This window comes from Mixophyes fleayi, chromosome 11 (assembly GCF_038048845.1).
Source record: "Mixophyes fleayi isolate aMixFle1 chromosome 11, aMixFle1.hap1, whole genome shotgun sequence".
NCBI classification, from domain to species: Eukaryota; Metazoa; Chordata; class Amphibia; order Anura; family Limnodynastidae; genus Mixophyes; species Mixophyes fleayi.
In genome coordinates this window covers 79,912,255-79,926,953 of record NC_134412.1, presented here as the reverse complement: position 1 = coordinate 79,926,953, position 14,699 = coordinate 79,912,255, and positions in this window count along the sequence as shown.

The following is a 14,699-nucleotide window of genomic DNA, read 5'->3' as shown; positions in this document are numbered from 1 at the left end:
CGCAGCCTCAACTCTAGTTTATTAAGAGCGAAGTGGGGCATAAAGCAGACAAAAGAGGAGTGCGTAAAGATTGATTGAGCTTAGAGCCGCAGGTTAAAGTTTTGAGGGCCATCCCCAGCCCTAGTACCGACTGTTGCCCATCATTTCTTTAAGGTTTGGGAGATGATGGTGCCTCCTGGGTGTAATATTGTTGAGCTAAGTAAACATCTTCAGGCATGTAACGATAATAGGGATGATTTATAAGAGGGTGCAGTTTAGTAGATTCCTTCAAAACTCATAAGAACCATTTAGCAGGTAAAGCAATGAATTATGGAAAGCCAGAGCAATTTACATAACAGTTAAGATTCAGTTGCCGGAAGTGTGGTGTGCGGACATTATACTGCTTGGCATTACGGTAGGAATCTCCGCTCATTCTCTAAATGAGCAGAGATTTCTGTCTAATCTCCGCTGCGAGGAGTTTCGCGGACGTCCCGGAGACACCTCTCGCCTAATTCAATCTCCCTCATTGTGTCGCCTGGTTGAAATTTTGGGGTGAAGGAGAGCATCATAGTTGCTGTGCTTAGGACGAGAGGCAAATAGACCATAAAGGAGAAGATTAAGGCGTGAGAGGATGAGGTCATACACAAGTATTTTACTGGAGATTTTGAGAGGAAAGGAGGGATTTTGCCTGAAGATGTTTATGGAGGAAAAAAACTTACAGATTTTGGCAAGGGCAAGTGAAGCGAATAAGGGAGGGTTTTGTTTTCCAGCAGTGTTTCATGTTGTTTAGTACAGCACAAAAACAAAAAAGTTACGTGGGAACAATGCATGTTATTCACTGCACAGTGCTGATTTGTTTAGTTTTTTTTAACAGCATGAAAAATACAGACGAAAATGCCTGTCTGTTAAAGCCCTATAAAGGACCACTAAACCATTCAAAAATATATTTTTCACCCTCTACCTAAACCCGAAATCACTTTAAATATCCAGAGAATTCCATCTGGGTTAACGTTATTAGCCCACAGCAACAGAAGGATTATCTAGACACTTGAGGGTGAGTGCACACTAGGTTGAAAATCCTGCCTATTTCCTATCCAAGCCTGTTATTATGCAATGCATCTATGCTGTCATGTAAACAGGTGCACTTCACAGCCAAAGGTATTTGGACATCGCTTCTAATTAATGTGCTTGACTATTGCAGCCATACCCATTGCCAATAGGTGCATAAAACCAAGCATACAGTTATGTAATCTCCATCGTCAGACATTAGCAGTAGAATGGGTTGTCCGGAAGAGCTCAGTGACTTTCAGTATGGCGCAGTCATAGGATGCCATCTGTCCAACAATCAGTGCATCAAATTTCTGCCCTGCTAGAGCTGCCCCGGGCAACTGTAAGTGCTGCTATTGTGAGATGAAAACGTCTGTAAGCAACAACAGCTCAGCCGCGAAGCAGGAGGTCACACAAGGTCACAGAATGTAGCATGTACCGCGTAAAAATCATCTCTCCTTGGTTGCAACAATCACGCCCGACTTCCAAACCGGAAGCAATGACAGCACAAGAACTATTGGTCGGGAGCTTCATGGATTGGGTTTCCATGGCCGGACAGCCTCACACAAACTGTGTAAAGAAGTGGAAACACATTCTCCAGAGTGACGTATCATTCTTCTTCATCTGGCAGGGTGATAGATTAATTTGAATTTGGCGAATGCCAGGAGAACGCTTCCTAGCCAAATGCATAATGCCAATTGTAAATTTTAGAGAAATAATGGTCAGTGTTACAACTCTGTCTGTTGTTTGTACCTAGCAGCAGTACCTCATACCACCAGAGGTGCTGCTGTTCTGTTCCTGAACTCTTCTACTTGCCTGAAGGAGTTAATCTCCTTGCATTATGCCTGATTAGAACTGCACCTGTCGCACTGCTTTTAGTACCTGCCTCTAGCTGTGCTCTGTGCAGTTCATCCGTTTGTTCCTGGCTGCTGCTAACCTGCTCCTGTGCTATTTGGTATATACCTGCTGGACTTCTGTGTATGACCCCTGCCTGTACCTTGGACCTTGCCTGAGACCCCGTATTGTTTGCCTGTACCTTGGACCATGCTGTTTTGCCTGTTGGCCTGACCTTTTGGACAGACTTCTGGACCTCGCTAATTTGCTTGATCTCTGCCTGGCTATTTGGATTTGTTTGTCTGATCACTGCTTTATCCCTGGACTCTGTCTGATTTCCTGGACAGCATTGTGCCTTCTGGACTGGGGTAAAACTTATAATACCTGTTCCTGCCATTTTTACTATACAGTCTACTTAGAAACCTGTTCTTATCAGTGGATCGGAGTAATCTTTGTTTCTGTATTTACCTGAATAAAGACACTTTGCTTTACACTTCTGTTGCTCTTCGTGAATACACTGGGATTCATAACAGACAGGGGCTGTTTTTTATGGTTTGGCCTGGTCACCTTGAAGAGACATCTTAATGCTGCAATATATATATATATATATATATATATATATATATATATATATATATATATATATTGCTAACACTGCTCCTCACCTTCATAAATACACACACAAAACACACAAACAAATTTGGTAAAATGTCTGCAAATGACTCTTTTGTGTACTTGACCTACTGACTAGATTTTGCTTATTTCTTTGGCTTATTTTGTTTGGTTTATTTAGGTTTTTTGGGTGGCAGTTACCATTTATAACGACCTTTGCTATTCCAAATTGACTCGATTTTCTAGCCATTCATTTTATTTGCACTTAGTGTTAAATTAATAGGAATATACTAATTAATTTAAGCAACAAAGTGTAACTGCTGCGATACCACCTACAAGATAAATGTCTGCTGTGGGAGTAACTGCACAGCAAGAAGTAGCAAAAAGACGGAGGGCGGAGCTGGATAAAGCCCGACGACAAACTGGGACTGATGACCAAAGAGAACGGGATCGTCATCGACATGCAAATCTGACTCCTCAGCAAATTGCCCATCACAGAGAAAACAATCAAAGAGCGAACAGGACAGAGGTAATATCACGTGAATGGCTACAAAGTCAGCGGACAAGATGCCGCGCTATTCTTGATGTCGGTGACTTTGAAGAAACAAATATTAATGCTCATAACTGTGGTCCCATGAACAGTATCTGTGATTTTTGCCACGCTGAGCATTTTGCGGCTGAGCAGCCATCTGACAAACTATTCAATCAATGCTGCCACAAGGGTAAAGTCAAAATAGGTGCAATAACCTCTGCCCCTGTTATTGAACACTCAATGCAAAGAATTTAACCGTTGCCAAAAAGATCCTACATGATCTTATTCTTATTTTTTTTCTGCCATTTTGATGGGCTTTTAACTAATATACAATAGCATTCTAGAGAATGTTGTGCTTCCAACTTTGTGGCAACAGTTTGGGGAAGGCATTTCCCTGTTCAAGAATGACAATGCTTTTGTGCACAAAGCGGGGTCCATCAAAAGATAGTTTTGTGTGTTTGACTGACCTCTACAGAGCCCTGATCTCACCCCATCAAACACCTTTGGGATGAATTGAAAATTTGATTGCCAGCCAGGCTTTATTGCTGAACATCTGTGCCTGTCCACACTAATGCTCTTGTGGGTAGGTCCCCACGGCCATTTTCCAAAATCTGGTGGAAAACCTTCCCATAAGAGTGGGTGCTGTTACAATGCTGCTATTATCGTAGATTTGTATAGCGCCTCTGTGCTCCACAGCACCAGTAGGGAAAACAGGACCTACATAAAACAAGGACATACAAGCAGACATGAAAACATATACAGTCGTCTCATGTTCTCATCCCAACCTTAACTAAAAACTATAATCTCTTGCACTCCACTGATATTATTCAAGCATGTGGTTACTACTCATATCTGAAAAAACAATTCTGACCCAAATTCTGTAAGATTACAGATCACAGTGCCGCTGTTTCAGTACCTGTTTCTCTATGTCCTCCTCCTCTCCGTTTCCTTTATCAGTTTAAGTACCACAAGGTTCAGACTCGGTGTCTCTGATTTTCTCTATATAAGCCACTTCTCTTTGAAGCCTCTATCACCTCTATGCGGATAACACCTAAATGTATCTCCCTGTGATCTTTTACCATCTATCTTTACCCGTATTACTGAAAGTCTTTCTGCCATTTCATCTTGGCGGTCCACTTGCCACCTCAAAGTACATCTTTCAGAAGCCGAGTTATTAATATTTCGACCAGTCAACAAAAGCTACTTACAGGTCATCTCTATTTCTGTCGACGACTCGACAATAAATTCTATCTATTAAGCTCACTGCCTGCACCCACTCTGTGGAATTCCCTTCCTCACACAATAAGACTTTCCTCTAGTTTACAAACCTTCAAGCGTTCTCTGAAAACCCACCTCTGCAGGCAAGCTTATAGTATTCCTCTACCACCCTCTTAACCTCCCTAGGTTACCCTATTGACAACCTCTACACATTTCACACAAGACAACAACCCTCTGACCCCAGACTAATATTATATTTGTGAATGACTGGATCATATAGCAAACAAATCACTTTTTACCTTTGCAATCTGGCTGGACTAATCATCATCATGTATCTGACTCCTGTTGACCTATAGATTGTAAGCTTGCGAGCAGGACCCTATTACCTCTGTCTGTTTTACCAAGTATTGTTTATAACTGTTTGTCCCCAATTGTAAAGCGCAATGGAATTTGCTGGTGCTATATAAATAAATATTGATGCCTAGGTGTCATCTTTGACTTAGAACTGTTATTTGTTCCCCACATTGAAATCTGTATCCAAATTCAGTTACATACATCTATAAACATCCTATATATACATGTATCTTAATCTCTCACCTTGACTACTGCAATTCCCTTCTGACTGGAATTTCCCTAGTCAGACTTTCACCTCTACAATCTATCACACACAGCGGTTCAGATAAAACAATATCAACATTAACAGAAAGACAAACAGCAGGAGTAATCAATCTGTTTTCAAGCTTACATTCTTAAATATCTTTATGTGTAGCATCATCCCTGTTTTCCTTTTGTATCTTATCAATTATTTATGTTTTATTATTAATAATTATGTACCATAATACTGTTATTGTCTGCTGACTGTATGTGGACTCTGCTATCTATTTAACCCAAATTTTGGCAAATTTTGTTGGGCAACCTTTGTGTATATGTCATTTTGTGTAATGATAATTCTTTGTTTGTTAATGCTCTCTACAACATACATGAAGCGTTGGATTGCTGTTTGGCCAAGATAAGTCCTACATAAAACATTGTATACATTCATAGCTTTTGGACATAGCTGGCTACACCCATACATTTGGATAAACTGAATATACATAGTCTCGGGGGGAAAGGCAGTTCCCTTTCAAGAACTATTGACCTTGTGCAAATCTCTCTCCCCCCGTTATTTTAGGATATGTATGCAGTCCCAAGTATGATGTATTAATGTATATTTTAAAGAAACAGCTTTTACACAGTGAAGTTGGCATTGTTTTCATTATCACAATTTTTCAGCAATGTAACAAATGATGTATATATACACTGATTAGCCACAACTTTAAAATCACTGACAAGTGAAATAGATCTATTTATTGAATGTGTATGCTATTAATTTAATGTTGGGGCTAGTTGGAGGCAAATATATCTATTTATCAAATGTGAATACTATTATTTTAATGTTGTGGTAGGAGGGAGGCCTAATTATAAAACGTGGGTGCTATTTTGATTTAACATCCGGGCAGTTTGGAGTTTTCTAAATTTCATGTACCCATTTTTTTCCATTAGGGCACCCAACATTCAAGGATCCAGACAAGCAGCCACTGATCTAAAGACACCAGCAGCCACAGGTGTTGAAAGTGACAAGAACAGGTAGGAGAGAGCAGGACAATCTACCAACTGTCCTTAATCTGGTGGGGCAATCCCGAATTTGGATGACTGTCTCAATTAGTCAGGATTTGGTCTTACCGGAAGGACAGTTGGGAGGTATGTCCTGCTTCACACTTTACTACCTGTGAAGGCAGAGCTACGTGTACCTAACTGTAGTGCACACAGTATTGCCTATGTATTTGTCTAAAATGATAACCATGTTACATCATAAAGGGCCCCCCTGGCTAAAGTACTCCAGACCCCCAGAGCCTTAATCCAGCTCTGGGCCAGGGTGTCAGATTGACACCTAGTTCTCTGCTCCTCCTCCCAGTAGCACCCCCCTCATATTATCTGTTTTATGTTAACCTTAAAACAAATAATAACCCTATTAGTATAAAGTGCTAAGCAAAAAACAAGCCCTTTTGCTGACAAAAACATCAGTGGGTATATTTACTAAACTGCGGGTTTGAAAAAGTGGAGATGTCGTGTATAGCAACCAATCAGATTCTAGTTATCATTTATTTAGTACATTCTACAAAATGACAGCTATAATCTGATTGGTTGCTAAAGGCAACATCTCCACTTTTTCAAACCTGCAGTTTAGTAAATATACCCTCAGGTTTTTAAAGCAAAGGGGCTATTTGCATTTTGATAAACTAGACCCTATGTTCAGTACTGTAGTAGAATATTATTATATAATCTATTGGTATATGATTTATACCCATTATAATCAGCCAGGTATGTGTAAATAAATAAATAAGTAAATAAAGTGCCGTAGGAAGAAGGAACATATAAAATAAAATGCAATATAAAGTGAGCTTTATATTTTGTTGCATCATTTATTTTCATTATTTAAGATTTATTATTTATAATAAAGTATCTTTTTATATTGATAAATATTTATTGTACCAAAAACCACCCTTTAAGGTTGGGCCGTGCTTATGGGCCAGTGTTGTGTGCTTGCCCCCCAGGCTAAAGTCTGCCAGCCAGGCCCCTGCTGAAAGGGTCTCTAGAGTTGAATGCATTTGTGTCCAAACCTCAGACATAAAATATGTGGCACTTAAACTGCACCTGATGTATAGCTAAAGATACATGCAACGCAAAATAAACACAAAAATGTGTACGCATAAAGATACATTTAAAGTGCATCAAGATATAAACATATCGTGATGTGGTGGCATACTAAAGATGCTTCTCATCTTCAACTTGATGATAATGTCTGGTGTTTTAATGTTTCCAAAAAAAAATCTAGATAAAAAAAATATTTTTAAAACAAAGATAGTGTATAGGAATATAAGTACCTGTGCTCAAAGTCTGGGATGATGTGCCTTGTTGACAGTGTGTTTTGACAACAAGTGACATTCTATTTGTCACAGGGACAATAGCTGAAAGAGCCAATTTATCATCCATGATTAAAATTCATACAGTTTGATTACTTTCCAATAAGACCAGAAGGCCAGATACACTTGTATGCTGGCGGCAATTAGTTGACTGGATATCTATCTATCCAATCACATGCATTCATGTGAATCTACAGCACGTTTCATGTGGTTCATATATATATATATATATATATATATATATATATATATATATATATAATATATATATATATATTGTATAATAAATTATTATTCATCTATGTTTATGGGTAATTGACATTGGAGCCTAAGTTACTCTTAGCGCTGTAATATTTTCTTTTCATATATTTTCAAATATACTACAAAAACCAATAACCGCTGCCAGAGACCAGAGATAGCAAAAATTAGTAAGCGAACGGACAGGCAGGTATCCAGATGAAAACACCTATGTGGAATAATACAAAGGAGAAAACTTCAGATGCCTGATAGTGTCTGATAATATTAATAAAACCAGACTACAACCAGGTATACTGAAATGTGTACCTGCATATTGTGGGAGGGGATGGAGTAGTGCGAAGGTAATTAGGAAAAAGGGGGTTGAGGTCAAGGCCCAGACCCCCGGCACCCCCCCCCCCCCCCCCCCCCCCCCCCAAGGCTACTATGGGGGCATGAAAGCGTTTGTATATAACAAGAAGCAAGGTTAGGTTAGCACAGAATTTGTCAATTTTCGAAATCAAATAATTAGCAACAGCAGTAGGAAGTAATCTGAGAAACCCTGGGAGGAGTCTCTTTGGATAGACGGACTGTTATGAATTAACCAATCACACCAAATTTGGGCATTCTAGCGAGACTTATTGTTTAAATATACAGACATTTTTCCATGGTCACCGGGTACCAGAAGAGCTTCAGTCTACAAGGGGGATCTGCACATCTCCAGTGTTTTGTGACTAAGCATTTGGCCGCATTCAGGATCTGCATGGAAAGTTTGAGAGTATTTATCCATTCCTTCCAAGTAATGTAGACCATGGTCACTTAGAAAGTGAGATTCTAGTAATATCACTGAGGAGACTGGCTGCGCTGTCCCAAAACTGAACAATCTGCGCCTGCTTCCAATGCTACGTACTAAGTAAGGTGCGGGCAACGCCTTTACTATAATTGGGCTATGCCTTTGTACTCAGGATATACCTCTACCCTCCCCCATTCCGCCTCTCATAGAGAGACACAACAGGCAGATACGTCTAAGTCTGTATGTCATATGCCATTCACTGCACACGTGCAGTTCAGAAACGCTCCTTTTGTGCTTACGAGTTGTACTCCTGTTCAACTCTACAAGAGCCCCTACTTCTTCAACAAATATGTTACTATGTGTAGAACAGTAAGAACACCAGCACGGCTCACATAGTAATAATGAAGGGCATTCCATCCAGGTGCCGCTAACCAAGGGCACTTCATTATTTCTTGATAACAGCTGGGTCCGGAGCATTTTGGTTTCTGATAACACAATGCCAAGAAGAAAGGAGAAGCAGTTGATGCTGCTCATCAGTCTGAGAACAGTTATAATGTATATCAGAACAATTTAAAACCTATCACAGTTAGAGATTATTTACAAATGGAGAACATTGAAGACAGGTGCCGGGACGGAACAAGGATTGCCGGGCCTAATAGCATTATTTGGGTTGGGACCCCACGTTCTTTTCCCCCTGTCATAGTTGGTCTCGGCTTTAGCCTGTTCAACATGGGGCTGAATTCCGTCGAGGAATAGGGACCGCAAACCCCCTACCCAGCTTTCTTGTGCTCCACTCATTCAGAGCGAAGCGCACTTGATTTTTTTATTTTGCAGGTTCGAATGCTGATGATATTTGCACTAGGGCAGGGGTAAACGCAGGATTTGTAGAGGGGGGGGGTTTCCACACCACGCCACCAGTGGGTGTGACCAGCATGCATGGGGGCGTGGCTATAATTATAGACAGTGCTTGGATGCTCTCCAACTTTTCCTATCCCCATGATATACATGGGCAATGCTGCGTGCACTACTGTTAGGTGCACGCAGCTCTCCCTTTTCAAGCAGAGCTGTGTGAAGCAGGAGCAGGGTCCAGCCACCTCAATTATACAGTGCCCCAGGTTTGGAGGGGGTTTCCAGGCACTAGGAAACCCCCCTCGGTTTGCCTATGTAGGGGTGAAGCAAACGCCAGAGATGAACCTGGAAACAGACTTAGACGTGGCATACTCAAAGTCGAAATTCGAATACAAAGGATGCAATCCTGTTATGAAATAGACTTAAAAATGACAATAACACCATCAATATAGAATATCATAGTGTAATGTATTCAGTGATTGTAGTCTGACATTTTATACATCTTTCCTTTTCCCGGAATAGAATTTACATTATGTGAGTGTGTGGTGACAAGGACCGTACTGGAGGATTTGTCTCTCCCTCGGGAGCCTCAAGGTGGCATTGTTGTCCCACACACAAAAATGTAAACAGGTCCTATGTAATTAACAGGCTGCCTGCGAGAGTTTCACTCACCAGTATAATTCTTACAGGGAAAAGCTCCACAGTCATTCAGAGGGTCTACAAATACAAATCAATGAGCCCTTTAACAGCTGAAGGAAGTCTGTATATAGGGTAAAAGTAACAGATGACTTCACATACATATATCCAAATGATTGTTTATTTATCAATGAATAAAGGTTATTTGTACATGGGGGTCTACAGGAACAAACCCCAAGATCCTAGATTTAGGGATTTTTCCTATCTATTAATTCTTCTCTCCCTTTTTTTAAAAATAACGCTATTTTGTTTTACATTGTTTTCTATTTTTTATATATATATATATATATATATATATATATATATATATATATATATATATATATATATATATATATATATATTTTTTTTTTATGGAGCCCGAGTCCGAGTTTCCAGTTCTGTAGCACATGTGCGATCCAGGAAGCCGGCTCACGCATGTGCTGATCGATAGCAGACTGGCCTGGCGAGCGTGGTGAGGCTTCTCTTACCACTACTAGCAGGGACGCCACACTTCCCAACTCCCGGAAACTTGTTTGAGGGGGCGTGACTGGAGGGCGGGGGGGGGGAGGGGGCGGGACAAGGCTAATCGCGTAATTTGCGTCGCGGGGGGTAGGGGGGTGGGGCAAAATGACGCAATTGGCCTCGTCCCGCCCCCTCCCGCCCTCCAAAATGGCGTGATTCACCGAAATTCGCGTCAAATGAAGCGATTCTCGCTGAGATTGGGATGCGGGAGAAATGCCAGCTTACCCGAATTTCGAGAGTCTCCCGGACTTTCCGGGAGAGTTGGCATGTATGAGGGACGCTGAGGAGCTGAAGGATCCCTCTGCTGCCCTGGTCATATTATTTGTTAAATTCTCAGCAATAAAAAATTCTTCATTAAAGAGGGGTCTTGATAAATAAACTCCATAATCTCAATAATAAGTCAAAACAATTCACTTAATCAATGAAAGAGACACCTATCTGCAATAACTTATCAGCAGATATTTTAAACAAGTGTTACAAGAGATAACAAACAAATCTGACAATAAGGTAGGAAGGAGATGGGGGGGGGTGCAGGCTAAGGCTCGGAGGGTCGCCCATCACTGTAAGATCATTTGGGAAGGGCCCGCTTTGCCTTCTGTTTCATGACAATGCATAGATGCCTATTCTCCCGAATGACCGGGAGACTCCCGAGACCTGGTTATTTCTTAAGGAGCGGGGTGTAGGTCGTGATTCGCGTGTCATCGTGGCCCCACCCCCTGCTGTAATAGGTTAGAATAAGTGATGTCAGTTTAGGGGGCGGGAACAAATGATGCATTTCATCAAGCCCCGTCCCCACACTCCCACCTCCTCCCCGATCTCCTGGAGCACTAATCAAAGTTGACAAGTATATGATATTGTATGTAATTGGTCTCATGATCCACTCAATGTACAACTCTCTGTAATATGTCAGTGCTTTATAAATAAAGGGTAATAATGCAACAATACAATCTTAATATGACAAAGTATATCCTTTGATGATTTTCTGTTTGTTCATCTATAGTGCAGCCCTCTTTCATCTCTTTGTTCATCTATAGTGCAGCCCTCCTTCATCTCTGCCTGGGGATGAAGCATAGAACCTAGATGCTTGTTGTCGGCCTGGTAGGCTGTCCAGTACTTTGGTTACCAGATCACTTGGTTAATCAAAATCATCTGTTAAAGCACAGGCAGTAGTGCAGCATGCATAGCAATACAATATTAATGCCCTGGCAGATGCATCTATTAGATTTTAATCCTGATTTGTCGATTCATCTGTGCAGTCTTCTTTTTCTGTATGTTTGCAGGAACACTACGGAAGCTGTTTATAATTACTACACAGTCACGTAAGGAGTGAAAATAAACAGATGTCCTGAGCTCATATTGGGCCATATTTATAATAGTCCTCATAGGGATCAGTGATAAATATTATTAGCGCCTTTCATTCTGCATACAGTGCATGTCGAGTGCACAAGAATTTGAGGGGTCAATTTATAACCCCATCGCGGTAGCCATCAGTATGTATCGCTGTACATAATGAAGTACTGCTGAAAATTAGTATGCCGGGGGTGCTCTGGGAGCCCCGGTGTAACCCCCCCCCCCCCCCCCTCAACAAAGACTTTTTTCCTTGCACCAACAGTGTAACACTGACGGCGAGTGGAGGGAGTACTATGACATGTGTATAGCGCTTTCACCCGCGATGGATCCAACAAAGCCAGAGAGGCTTAAGTGTTGGTTCCCATTGATAAAGACCAGTAACGCTATCTCAGGATGGCGTTACTCATGCTTTTCACAACTTAATAAATTACCTAATGCTGCTGTCCCCATAGAGATCTATGGGGACAGCGGTAACTGACTGTAAATCGGTTAATGCTGGAGAAATCTGATATCTCCAGTGTTAACCCTTTGATAAGATATAGGTGGTGAAAAAGCCTTTTGCCGGCATTTACGCTGTTGTTAAACAGACTCCATAGTGTGGCGTACAGAGTGACCAGCACTGCAGCTTGTCAGTACACAGTACAGCTGTCAAGTCTACTATTAACCCTTCAGACAGTAGCTGTTGCCATCGCCGCAAATCCTTTGACCTTTGTTTGTAATTCCCTGATTGCATTCTTCACCATGCATTGTAAACCCATCATCATCATCATCATCATTTATTTATATAGCGCCAGCAAATTCCGTAGCGCTTTACAATTGGGAACAAACATTGATAAGACAATACTGGGTAATACATACAGACAGAGAGGTAAGAGGACCCTGCTCGCAAGCTTACAATCTATAGGACCATGGGAGTTTGAAACACAAGGGCATGTGCTACATCATATTGCACAATGGACCAGCTAGAACGCAAAGGTAAAAGTACTGAGTGTGCTCTGTGTGTGGCAATGTTGGTCAGAGGGTTGTTGGCTTTTGTTAGCTGTGTAGAGGGTGCTAATAGGGTAACCTAGGTAGATTAAGATGGTGGTTGAGGAATATCATAAGCTTGACTGAAGAGGTGGGTTTTCAGAGAACGCTTGAAGGTTTGGAGACTAGAGGAAAGTCTTACCGTGCGAGGGAGGGAATTCCACAAAGTGGGTTTAGCCCGGAAAAAGTCCTGTAACCGAGAATGGGAGGATGTGATGAGAGTGGAAGAGAGACGCAGATCTTCTGCAGAACGAAGGTGTCGAGTTGGGAGATAGTTTGAGACCAGTGAGGAAATGTATGTCGGTGCAATTTTGTTGATGGCTTTGTAGGTTAGTAGAAGAATTTTATATTGGTTTCGTTGAAATACAGGCAGCCAATGTAGAGACTGACAGAGTGGCTCAGCAGAGGAATAACGGTTTGCCAGGAAAATCAATCTAGCCGCTGCGTGCAAAATAGATTGTAGAGGTTCAAGTCTAACTTTGGGAAGACCAGTAAGATCAGATCTGTGTTTGGGAAGACAGAAAGCAACGTTTTCAGAGATGTCACTGACCATTATGAATTCATGAAAAAAGCGTCAAGAATAAGATCACCTACACTAAAAGCTGCTAGAATTTTAAAAAAATATGATAAAGCAATAAAGGATTGTCGTTGAATTTTAAAAAAACAAAACAGTGTGTTTCCATTGTTTTCTGCAAACGTTTTAGGAATGTGAGTAATTGCATCATTATTCAGGATAGTTAATGTATGGTAAGTTATGTGAACAGTAGAAGAAACATGGTTTTTGTTTGGCAATGTTTCTAAGCATCATCTGTGTGCGTGTGGGTTTATGTACATTTTATATGTATTAATAATGGGTTTCTATACATCTTTCATAGTCAGATGGAATTGTCATATATAACTGTGTTCTCTTTATAATACGATTAGCAAAAGTGACCTAGGCACATTGCTTAGAGCCAATGGAAACCTAATGCCACAGACCCTATAACGGCTGAGCGGTGCTTTCTTGAGGTGACGGAGGACACCCCCGGCATCTCCCATCTATCCTTCCTACCTCCACAATGTATACAATGACTGTGGCTCCATTACACTCCTTACACTAAACCGTTTCCTAACCTGAGGGAGCCTCTAATACTTCTGAACCAGAATTAGAACAGAGGCTTCTGGGTATATTGTGACATTTACTGATAGAGGTCCCCAGGAGTGTAGGCTACATGGATGGGTTATTGTCCACGGTCAGAATGCCAGCCACAGGCTTTATTGTCTGCCACTTGCCTCATGCAAGACCAAATATAGATACCAGGGGCAAACGCAGGATTTGTACAGGGGGGTTTCCACACCACGCAGCCAGTGGGCGTGGCCAGCACACATGGGGGTGTGGCTATAATTTTAGAGAGTGCTTGGCTACTCTCCAACTCACCTTATCCCCATAATATACATGGGCAATGCTGCCTGCACTACTGTGAGGTGCACACAGCTCTCCCTTTCAAGCAGAGCCATGTGAAGCGGGGGCAGGGTCCAGCCACCTCAATTATACAGTGCCCCAGGCTTGGAGGGGGTTTTCCAGACACTAGTAAAACCCACCCTCAGTTTGCCTATTAATACATCCTCAGAATGGGATTCTGGGAGAAGAAAGCTGAGATTAAATGTAGGGAAACCCTGAAATGGGACGAAGGGTCGTTGGTGGCTGGAGAAGTATTGGGTTGCAATGATGTTTATGTCTGTAGCAATTGATATATATGCGGTTTGGAGGTGCGTGTATCTTGTCATTGGGTATAGATGAGTATAGATGGTGTTGGGAGAGTTCCACAAGTGGCTATTGAATAACTAATTTTGTATGTAGGTAAGTGTAAATAAAATGGGTTCTATATGTGCTTCACGTTGGTTTAAATAATAGTTACCAACAAGTTTGTAGCATACAATTTAGCTGAACATTCCTACTGTAACATAAGTTCTTAATGCAGTTTGAACAAAGGTTAAATAATTGCAGAGTGAATTGCAGGTGTTCCATTGATGGGGAGACATAATTGTTTTATGTTGCAATGGAATTGTTTCAGAAATCAAG